At 48.8% G+C, this 11,677-nt stretch overlaps 1 protein-coding gene across 5 annotated transcripts in view; it reads left to right on the forward strand.

Moving 5' to 3' along the window:
- NFIA (nuclear factor I A) overlaps positions 1–11,677 on the forward strand; it is a 253,310-nt gene that overhangs the window by 238,381 nt on the left and 3,252 nt on the right. The gene's annotated exons all lie outside the window — the stretch shown is intronic.

Below are 11,677 nucleotides of genomic sequence, written 5' to 3' on the forward strand. Positions count from 1 at the left end.
TTTGTTTAATTATGCTTGTATTTTGATTATATCTATACACAGTAGAACAAATCTAGTCTTTTTCAAATAAGAGAAAGGTTAAAATTCACGTTTTCTTTATGGGGAGGGCTTGCAGTGCAGTCATCACGTATCTCTAGAGGGGTTTTCTTGTGGCTACTGTTTTTTTCTCTCAGTGACTCCGAAGCAGTCTTCCTTGATGTAGAGATGGGTTTAGTTTTGCCCTTTTCCCAATTGTCTTGTGGGCTAAATCTGAAAGTACAGGCCAGGTTATGGTCCATCTGGTTCATTCCCAGCAAGGGAGGCTCCACAGGCTCTTTATAAACTCGTCGTCTTCCTAACACTAGTAACAAGGGCAGAAGCTGGCCCAGTAAAGCTAACTGCTTTATCAGTCCTGTTGATGTTGCGTGAGTCAAAACAGAGTTAAGATTCTTCTCCTGGAAGCTTTTCAGGAATATGAGGAGTAAAAGTAGTAAAATTTACAAAAAAGGAAGAAAAAAATAAGGTGGGGGAGAGCTATAATTCTCGATACAATGGAGCAGCTCACTTACTGAGTACAAAGAGCCACTTCTATACAGTCTGTTTTCAGAGAAAAGCCTTCACATTCAGTGACTCATAAAAGCGAAGAGGCACCTTTTGATTTTAAGTTCAAGGTTTACATTAGTAATTTTGTCTGTTTTCTGTGTTAGTATTAATTAAATTGAGATAGTTTAATTAGTATTACTAAATTTGATCATTAGTAGTAATTCATTCTGCCTGCCGTACTGCACAAATATGATGAAGCAGAAATAACTGAATTGTTTAATTTCATCTCATTTAATGACTTTACACTCCACCAGGACTTTCTTTGGCATCTCACAATATGTGTGAAAATCACTCCAAGCTAGGCCAAGACCCAACTCCCTTTAGCCAACCATGTCTAATGCGTCCCTCCTCGTCCAAAGGCAGATCGTGCGTTGCGAAGGCTTTTCCCGTGTCTCCACCGGAGAGCTGTGATGGCCTTTCCTCACCCTGGTAACCCAGGTCCTGTATCATCCCAACCCCAATGGCCCTGATGGAGCTGGACGGGACTCATGGGCAACCATGTCCCTGGCCGGGGGCTCCCTGTGGCGTAACGGGAGAAGTCCCTTCATCGATCCCCATGGCCGCACATCTGGGGGCCAAGCGCGGAGTGCAGGCACGGGGTACGGCCCTCTGCTTCTCTTAGAGCAGTTTGTTCAGGTCAGCAAGGTACAAAGCGTCGGGACAAACGCAGACATCAAAAGTTGTGGCCTTCAGGAAGGGGTTTTTGTTCAGCGCAGTCCCCTCTCGGCTTTCTTTTTTCAAGGGGAGATTTGGGGAGGGAGGTTCAATGCTGAACTGATTCCTCGTTATTCCTCCAGCTCACTGTCTCCTTCAATTTTAAGGTTAATGTGGCAAAACCACCAGAGTTGCTTCTGCGCCTCTATTTCTGTCCGTGTTAATTTTGAAGACCGGTTTTGGTCTCCTTGCCCAGCACACCTCAGACTTGCCAAAACCCCAGTTCCTCTCCCCTTTCTGCCATCTCCAAACCCCAACCTTTCTCTGCCTGCTTCTGACGACTGTTCTGTCGTTTCGACCCCCTCGTCCCGGAGTCCCCATCTCCCACGCTGTCCCTCTGTCCCTCCGCACCTGCCCGGCACGTGTCCCGCCATCCCTGCTGCCCCCGCTGCCCGCAGCCCAGTTCCTCGCCTGCGTGTCCCCTCTCCTCCCTCCACCGCCCCATGTGTCCCCCCCCCTTATTTTTCGCCCTGCTGTCCTGGGGCTGTGCACGCTGCCCTGTCTCTCCCGGCACAGCCGCGGGGCTGATCATTTCTCTGCTTCGCCCGCAGACATCGCACATGGGCAGAGCCCGGGCGCTGGAGGTTTGGGGCGGGGGGGGCATTTCGGAGGGAGCGCTCGCTTTCCCCTCCAGTTCAATTTAGTCTCTCCCCAGCCTTTCCTCTAAAGGACTTTGCAGAAAAGCAGCTGAAAACTACCTTTTGTACCCCAAACTCTGCAGAGCAAAGAGCCAGAGCCTCTGCAGCAACTTGCCGGCAGCGCAGCCCGTCCCGCCGGGACCCCTCGGGCCCCTCACGTCGCTCCAGTGGCTCGGTGGGACGGGGAAGGAGCATCCCGGGGGGCAAACCCCCCCGAGCCGGCGTGTGTGTGCGTGTGTGTGTGTGTGTGTGTGTGTGTGTGTCTGCGTGCGCTCAGGCTGTCTCGCTGCAAATGGAGCTTGGGAGGCCCAGACTGGGGCTTGATTTTCTTTGGATGACTTTCCCCGATTGTCTAAAGTAATAAAAAGTGAAGAAACTTTTTTTTTTGGGAGGGGGGGGGCGGGGGGGGGGACGGGACGGTGGTTGCGGGGAGATTATTTTTGCAGTCCTGGTGCAGGCAAAACTCCTGAGGCTTCAGGGGAGTTTCGCTTGCCTGAGGACTGCAGGAACTGGCTTAAATTGAATAAAACTGTAAGTACAGTATAGGGGACTGGGTAACGAGGAGTTCTGCAAAAGCAACAAAACCGGAGAGCACAATGAAGAATAGAGCGGGTTACGCCGCGGTGAAAGTATGTACTGGTTGTTATAACACCGTGCCTCCAGAATAAATTATGTCCCTTTAAAAAGTAATACTTTAACTGTGGAGCTATATAGAGACAATTAAGACGATATTGTTCTCCTCATTTCCCTCCTCCCCCCCCTTCCTCCCTCTCTCTGCAGTAGCTCTGTGGAAACTTTTAATGCTGCAGCTTGAAACTTGGGCCTCTGGGTCTAAAATGCCTGAGAAAGCACTGCGGGCTCTAACTGTAAAACATTCCTTCGGCGGGCCCTGGAAACAGGGCGCGCTGGCGCAGGCGAAGTTCAGAGGGATCACATGTAAATGAGGGCTGGCTGCAGACTCCCGAGGAGCGTTTTATTTCGCTTAAACCTGAACTTGAACTTGCAAAACGCCGCTGCCGGGAGCCCGGGACGGGCAGACGGCAACCGCGAGGGGCTGGTGGGAGCCGGGGCTGCCGCCGGCGCCGTGCACCCACCGTCAGGGATGGATGGGGGGAGTCCCCATACACCCACCGTCAGGGATGGATGGGGGGAGTCCCCATACACCCACCATCAGGCATGGATGGGGGGAGTCCCTGTGCACCCACCGTCAGGGATGGATGGGGGGGGGGTCCCCATACACCCACCATCAGGCATGGATGGGGGGAGTCCCCGTGCACCCACCGTCAGGGATGGATGGGGGGGGGTCCCCGTGCACCCACCATCAGGCATGGATGGGGGGGGTCCCCGTGCACCCACCGGCTTTGTGCTGTGTCAAGGGGCACCGGGAAAACAGAGGGCAAGGCAGGCAGCTGTGGTTTCTGGAGCGGGCACACAGCGGTTCCCGAAAAACTCGCTTCTTTTTTTTTTCCTAGCAAAACACCGGAACATCCCGGCGCAGTAGTGTGTCTGCCATCCCGGTTTGCACGGGAGTTCCCGGCGGGAAGTTATAAGCACATCCGAGTCCCTATGCATGCTTTATTTCATAAAAAGGAAAGAAATAAGTGGGATTTAGCGCAAGAAATACTAAAGTGTTGCACTCTCTAGCAAATTTACCTGTGCTTCCAGCAGAGGAAAATGCAGGGCTGTCTAAACAGTGAGGCATAAAGTGCAGAATTTAAAAACCCCTTCGCAGCATATTTACTTTTAAATCGCAAGAGTAGATGCAAACCACGAGGCGGGTTTTAAAGTCGCCTTTTTGCTTCTTTGATAAAAGGCGTACCGCTTTTTTCTCTTTCCCTTGCAAAAGGCGATGTTTGTCCCGGGGGAGCAAGAGAGGTGCCGACGCCGGTGAGTGTCACCCAGGTGTGGTGGCAGCGGTGGCTGCTGGCCGGGCCGCAGGCGTGGGGGCAGCTTCCTTCCCCCCGCAGCTGGACTTGGCTGGTGGGTCATATTTTGGTCATTTCTGATTACTCCTGAACAATTTTTGGCTATGTTTATAGCAAAACTTTGAAAGGATGAATGGGCGAAAAAAATTCTTTTTGGCAGTAACTCAGGAAATATCTACAAAGATGTCCTTTCTGGAGCGAGATATTATTTCAGGGTTTGTGTTAGGATCATTTTTATTCTGTGACAGAGCATAAAGAGACCGGGACAGAGCAATGAGGTCTGGCAGAGCTAAAATCCCTTCTGTGTGTGTGAGGTTATATAGTTTATCAATGCAGAAACCACCACGGGCTTTGAAAAGTAAACAGCTGCCTTGGGTCTGTGTGCTGCGCTTCGGAGTTGTCTGCTGGATTCAAATGGCCGGCCTGCGATTTTCGGAGTGGGGCAAATACATATAGTTTTTCTTTTAAACATGTCAAAAGGTTTTTGCAGCCATTTGTTTTCTTAGTTCCTTTATTTGTTACGGTTTTCCTTTCTGTTTCAGTTTGGTTTATTTTGCTTTTACAAACGTCTTCGCTGCCATCAGCAAGTCTAGAAATAAATAAGGGGGGGGGGGGGGAAGTTTCTATCCCAGTCAGAAAACCTTATGGCAGCGACAAATATCAGAGAAAGCCATCGTCTCTCTCAAAGATTTCATCTCACCATCCACTTAATCCGCTTGCTGTACCTCAGATCTCAAGTAACTTTCATACTGTGGGCTCACTTTAATGGATAGAATCTATTTTTCATGAAAAAAGCAGGAAATAAGCTGTCTTTCGTACAAAGATTTACAAAATGTAATCATTGTTGAAATATTCTCTTTGAACTGCCTTGTCCGCAGGGGTGTCTGGCTCCCAATACCCCCGTTTCTTTAGAACACCCTTACAAGTTCTTCTGGTAGATCAGGTACACTGGTGGTTCTGGTCTTTGATGTCTTGAATGAATGAAAGAAAAGCATAATAAAAGAGAGCTGTTGATCAAGCATAAAATACTCTTTAAGCTGACAGAATGGCAGAGTTAACACATTCTAAGCTGCTTTTAGGTTTTTCCTTTTTTCCTCACATTTTCCTGTGCTTTGTGTACAGTGGGGGTTTTTATTTTTTGAAAAGTCTCTGATCTATGTAGTATGCCGTCCTCTAACAAAAACCAAAATGGGATTGTTTCTCTCTCTTTCTCCCTTTCTTTTTCCTCTCTCTCTTTCACTCCACTATCTTTTTTTTTTTGTTGTTTTTAAACAGCAAGGGTTATGGTTTAGCGTTACTGCAGTTAGCCCTCAGCGTACCACGCAAAGTTTAGAAGTTATTTTGCAGATTTCGAAGTCAATTTGCTAACAAATAAACGAACTTCTTCGCTTAACTATTTAGAAAACGGGAGGAAAACTGTAACTTGCAAAATGTTCCCGGAGTAAAAGGAAGACCCTCTGTCTAAGAGCAAAATTGTAAACCGAAAGAGGGACATAAAAATGACCTCATTGTGAGAGAACTTTCTTTTAGAGACAGAGAAAAGGGAAAGTTTTCTTCCTGTAGATCTAATTTAGATCTTAAGTTCCCATACATTATTTATACAACATATTCAAAGTGCCAGCCTACTCTGCTTGCTGGATTACATTTCAAACATTTGCCATTGATAAGTCTTTGCTGTATTATATTCAGGCTAAATGCGAATATGTCATAGCGCAGTCAATCTTTAATCCGCTGAGCTTCAGGTTCGGGCGGCAGGGGGTCCGGCGCTCAGAGCATTGCTTTATACTTAAGAAACATCTGGGGCCAGCTGGGACACTTTACTGGAACATTCAGATGTCTGGAACAACAGCAGGAGTTACTGTATGAATGTGTTTTCATAGGTTTGGGAGGGTTTGGGGTGACTTAGTTAAAAACACTAGCTGTTCCCAACTTGAGGTTTGAACCCGAGCAGAAATCTTGCCTGAAGTGAGTTTGTTGGTCCCAGGAGAGAAGTGGTTTGGACTACTATACATTTTTAATAGTCAGCAGGCAGAAGTCCATATTACAAAATTATTGCACGTAATTTAATGCAGTTTGCCACAATTGGCGTTCTCGCAAAAGCTATTGGATGCAGAGCTACTGTACACATCGCCTGGAGACTGGTGTCCCTCCCGGGACGGGCTTTATCTTCCTCGAGACAGTATAAATATGCTCGTAGTGGGGCGTGCGACTCTCCTGGGTGCGGATGTTGGACAACCAGAAGATTCACTCACTGTTTTATGTCCCTTTGGGGATGACCAACATGCTACTTACGTCCCTTTCGGTATTCCATTCTGGAAAATATAATTACTAAATAATTAATCCCAGCTCTAAGAAAATAACTTCCATAGGCACAAAGGTGACCTTGTCTTTAATATTCACCTTTCGGTTTACGCAGTAGGATCAAATTTCATGCCTGGAGAAACTCTGGAGAAACCAATAGCAAAGAGGGACGAATTCGGACGTGGGGTAAAGCAAAGGCGGTTGCTTTATCCGCAGGAGCCCTCCAGCCAGTCGCACCAGCAGCTGAGTTGCCGCTGCCTTCCCCCACCCTGGCAGCCCTTCTGAAATTGCATCCGAGCCCCAGTTTTGGCCCCGGTGGTTTTCAAACGACCCACCGTGGGGAAGAGCCTTCCCGGGACCTCTCACAAGGTGATGTCCAAAGGACCGGTTTGCTGCCTCGCTGTCTGCATTCTCGTTTTATCTTTGCAACCAGAAGGACTCGTTACCCCAATTCACCTTCCCAGTTTTAGTGGGTTTGGTTGCCTTGAAGTTCTTGCGGTCACTGAGATGTCATCCCCGAACAAAACCACTGGACTGATGCGCCGTGATGAATCCTCGCAGGTGCCCGACGGTCGTGTTCAGGCTCAGGTTCAGCTCAGCTGCTCAAACAGCCGCTTTGCCGGCGAGCTCTAAAGCTGCAAGTTTGGGGTGTTTTTTTTTTTATTTAGGTTCTTATCAAAGATGGATTTTCCCGCCCGGGCCCGTGCGGCAATAACTTCCTGCAAGCGCAGCCGTGCCCGCGGCAGCAACGGCCGTGGCACCACGGCAGCTGTGTTTGAAGTCCCGATGGCACTGACCCCGTCCCGCCGTCAGGCAGCCGAACCGGGCTGAAACCTAAAGAAAATGGCTAACGTAGACCAGGTCTTAGCCCTAGGTGGATTAGGTGAAGCAAAAGCTCCTATGTGTGGAGTTTGTCAGAGTTTCCAACGTGTGAATGTCCTTAAATAACCTCCATCGCCCGGAGAAATAAGCCAACTGTCACACCCAGTTCTGGATTCCACATTAACAACCTCCTTCCGCAGCGTTAAACTTTGCCCTTGAGGACTTTTGTTTAACTTTTTAATTCGAAAAACAGATAGGGCCGCTTTACGAGCCGCACCTTTTTTTTTCTTTTTTTTTTTTTTTTTTTTTTTTTGTGCGAGCTGAAAGGTCTCATTGTTAGGGCAGGAGATGTGCAGGTAGAAGTGAATTTAACAAGTTTGCGTTTGATTGTCTTTCTGGTTTAAACCACGTGCGCGGTGCTCACGGTCAGGCTTGGGAGCCGGGGGTGGAACACGTCGCGCAGGAAGGCTGGTTTAGGAAGATTTTAATAAACAATGGGCCTGTTTCTGGGCTCCTGACGCAGGCAGAAACTGCGACCGGAGTCAATGAGGCACTTTCAGCTTTTTTCCTTTTAAATATCCTGAATTGCGGAGTGTTTCCTTGCTGTTCTTCCCATACAAAGGACCCGATTGTCAGAAGTGGCTCGAGGATTTTTGTGTGTCTCTGCTATCTCCAGAAGAGCATAAGAAACAAATAGACTCGCGCTATCAAAGAAACGTAATTGCCATTGCAGACTTCCTGTTTAGGATTCAGTCAAGTATATATTGTTTATGGTTCATAAAACCTTACTACTGTGAGGATTCTCAGACACTGGCAGCGCAGAGTTTCAACTTTCATGGTGTTGTAAATTAGGAAAAAAAAAAAAAAAAAGTGTGATAATACTCCTCCGAGAACAGTAAAATAGAGCTCTGCAATGGTTAAATGGAATTTTATAAGCACATTCGGTGTGGAACTGTTTTGCATTACATGAGTTGAATACCTTAGAGATGACACACATCTGCAGGCACTTTATTAAATCCTTAGTCAGCACTTTTCAACCTGATGAGATTACTTCTTCATTTGACTGGAGAAAGGGAAGCGAAGATCTTGTACCGGACTGCAGAATTCTTTCTGATGTTTCACCTTGAGCGCCGGGGAAGGGCAGCGAGATGCTCGGCAGGACAATACGGACCCGTAGTGGCACCGACAACTGCGTGGCAGTAATTTCACTGAGTAGGACCTTTAGCTCCGGTGGATTCATTTAGCTCTAAACTCGCTGGGAGCATAGCACTGCAAAGTAAATAGAGGGGAAATAAAATACTGGCTCTTTTATGAAAACGCGCGGAGATAATATCATCCCGACCGTATTGTGATGGTGCACATGATCTAAATGGAGATTTTAAATTAAGAAAGGCAATACTCCGTTCTCCGTCCGGGTGCAGTCGGATAGGTTACAGAACGTGAAGGGATAAACTGGGTAAGGTGGTTAGACGCGAGAGCACAGCCTGCACCGCGCTGAGCGGCGCTCTCAAAGAAGGCATAAAACCCTTCAGCCACCCGAACGTAGAGATCCGGGGCTTCTTTTTGCCCCTCTAAGCCCCCCTAATTGTGCAAAAAACACCCTGACGGATCCCAACTACCAGGGCTCCGAGTGCATAATACGCTTCCTAGACGTTTTCATTTGCGGCGCGGAGGTCTCCTCTCCCCTCGCAGAGAAGTTTCACAGGTGCTTCAGCAGGACAATGGTGCTCTTCAGACCTAATCCGGGAAGACTTAGACGTGTACAGAAGGCTTGAGGGGGATATGAGATCTTAATATTAAAATGATTAGTAGGAAAGGCGGATCATTCTGTGTGTGCGTTTCAGCTGTAAGACGCTCTAAATTAAAACGGTATCCCGAGAGCGGTGCTGGTGGGATCTGATGGGTAAATGCCGCGCTCTGTCTGGCGGCTCTGCTGCCTCGGCCCGAAAAACGTCTCGCCCGCGCGGGGCGGCGGGAGCCGGCGACGCGGGACGCGGCTGCTCGCGAGGCGCTCGGAGCTCAGATCCCGTAAAAGCAGCTTTTCACGTAAAGGCGATCCGGAGCAGCCCCGGCACGGAAGGTTAAAAAATAGCCGTGCGGTTTTGGGTCGATCCCGTAAGGGTTAATTAAGTTTTTTCATTGGTATTAAGGCCGAGCAGTGTCTGCAGGAGTCATATTGACACCCTGGTGCATGGTAACTCTACTCCTTTATTGACATGTTGCTAGTCAGGAGCACAATAGCACTCTGTGTCTGCAAATCATTGCTAAAATCATCTCAAGAAAAAAAAAAAAAAAAGTTTGAAAGCCCAACGCTAGACAAAGGCCCCAGAGCTGCACTGCGCCGCTAAAAACTCCGGAGTCAGCAACTTCTATTGATTAAAAACTAACCTTTAAAGTAACTCGCAGAGTGTGTGGTTAGCATTTAAATTTAAACATGTCATGAGTTGATTTGTGTTACTGAATACCAACTCAGAAGGAGTTACATTCACATCAGATTTTTTTTTTCTAATTCCCTTAAGCAGCTAAAGTATTTCATGAAATGTCAATAGGGCAGGGGAGAAAAAAAAGGTGTTTTGGAGGGAGGGGACTCGCGCCCAGCCTCGCCGTTTCTTTTCCCATGCAAATAGTCACCCCAAAAAGAAAAGTGTGGGGAGCGACACACAATAATTAGACCTTTGTCTAACTTTCCCAAGTGCCAGAGAAAGACAGATTAATTAAATATACAACAGTGTTGGTTTTTGGAGTGGGGGTCTCTCTTGCTGTGGAGGTCATAAATTAGGCAGAATAAATACTTCAATGTGTTTGCAGCGGGGCTGCTACGTCAGAGCGGCTGGCGGGCGGTGGGAGGGCGCAGCGCCGCTCTTGCTAATGATAGTCACGTCTGGGGCTGTCTGGTTGCCCCTAGCAACGAGACATGATGTAACACCAGGATGAACTTGAACTTGGGGGACTTGAAAAGGGAACAATAGACCAGAGCAATCAATAAAGCCTATTTCAGTGAAGGATTACAGAGCCGCTCTGGGGTAACCTTGTCTGCAAGGCGCAGGCTGAATAGCAAGATGCGTGAAGGAGCGCGGTGCCGTGGGGGGACGGACGGACGGACGGACGGACGGATGGACGGGCGGGCGGGCGGGCGGGCGGGCGACGGCGCGCATCCCCTGCCGGCCGGGGCGGTGGGGAGCCTGTCCCCCTCCCCGGGAGAGCGGGAGGCCACCCCGGGCCTCCCCCGTGAACCTTTTTGCCTTTTTTTTTTTTTTTTACTTTTCCTGCCTTTTTTTTTTTTTTTTTTTTTTTTAAAAAATCTGCTTTTGAAGCGAAAGAGGAGTGGCGAGGCCGGAGCGGCTCCCGCCATCCCGGCCGGTGGCCCATGCAGCCCGGCCGGCGGCCATGGGAGCCCACTGGACATCTGCAATATAGATTTGAACCATCGGCTCCGAATTTTTAACCCCTCTACTCCCTGCGGGGGGACTCCCACAGTTCCCAGCCGGGCCAAAGACTGTCACACTCCAATGACAAGTGTACGGGACGACCCTGCAAAGTTGGGCAGCGCTTGCCGCCGGCGGTGTCGGAGGTGCCTGCGGCACGGCCCGCGCTCGGCGTCCCTGCGCCCACCGAAAATCCGCAGAGCCCTGCGATGGGGGGAGGGGGAAGGGGGACTTGGCACCGCCTCACCAATCCTGCCAGAACTTTTTTCTCTGTTTATGAACTTTACATATGAGAACTATTTGGTGTAATTGCAGCCTGCATAAGTCTAAATAGAAAATCTGTGGGCAATAGATGGAGCCGATATGGGACCCGGTGTGTTTGTATTCAGAAGGGCGAGCGGAGGAAGAGTTAGTTAATGAGGTGTATTGGAAGCAGGACAACTTCTCCGATCGTGCTATTTGTTTTACCGGTTCCTACCTCCATGGCAAGACCACATAATCTCCAAGTCCCACATGAAACTTGCCTCAGAGTCTTCTGTAAATGTTCATAAATCCTCCCCGGGTTGATTATGCCATCAATCACGTCAGACGCTGAAAAGGAGCGGAGGAAAAAGTTGGTAAAACTTGTCGTCAGTTTATACGTGCGCACGTACGCACCTCATATATTACGGGAGCCAAAGTAAAAACGCGGGGTATCAGCAACGGCTCTTTAATACCTGAATCTTTCTTGTTGTATTACTTTACTTCAGGCTAAATAGTTGCCGCTTGTTGGTGTATTCCCACAGCAATATGTCATTGCCAAGTCGCATCCCCCTGCGCGTACAGTCCCAGGGCCTAACACTGCGCTTATTCATCCCGGGTTCAGGTTGGGCTGACCTCGCCGGGGCCGAGTCGGGTCTCCCCGGTGCGGTGGCACTGCCCCGACTCCAGCAGAGCCCACGCCGCCTTTCCGACCGTGTTTATTTTCCTATCCAAGAGCAAAATTGCTTTCTGTGCCCAGGGCATCATCTGCGCGGTTGGGTTAAGGACGGTATTGTTGCGGAGCTGAAATCTCAGGGAATTCCCTCCCTTTGGGGAGAGGGGAAAAAGAAAAAAGAAAAAAGAAAAAAAAAAAAAAGAAAGAAAGATTTTCCCAAGGAAAAGCTATTAGTTGAGGTCTGTGTTTTGTTTTGAAACACAAGGATGGCCAGAGATGCGGGACATTTTCGCTGATCCACTTTCCCCCCGATTTGCTTTATCCTGGCTTTTCTCTAGCGATCCACATTTCTCC

Source organism: Vanellus vanellus (genome assembly GCF_965231255.1).
Source record: "Vanellus vanellus genome assembly, chromosome: 5".
Lineage (NCBI taxonomy): Eukaryota > Metazoa > Chordata > Aves > Charadriiformes > Charadriidae > Vanellus > Vanellus vanellus.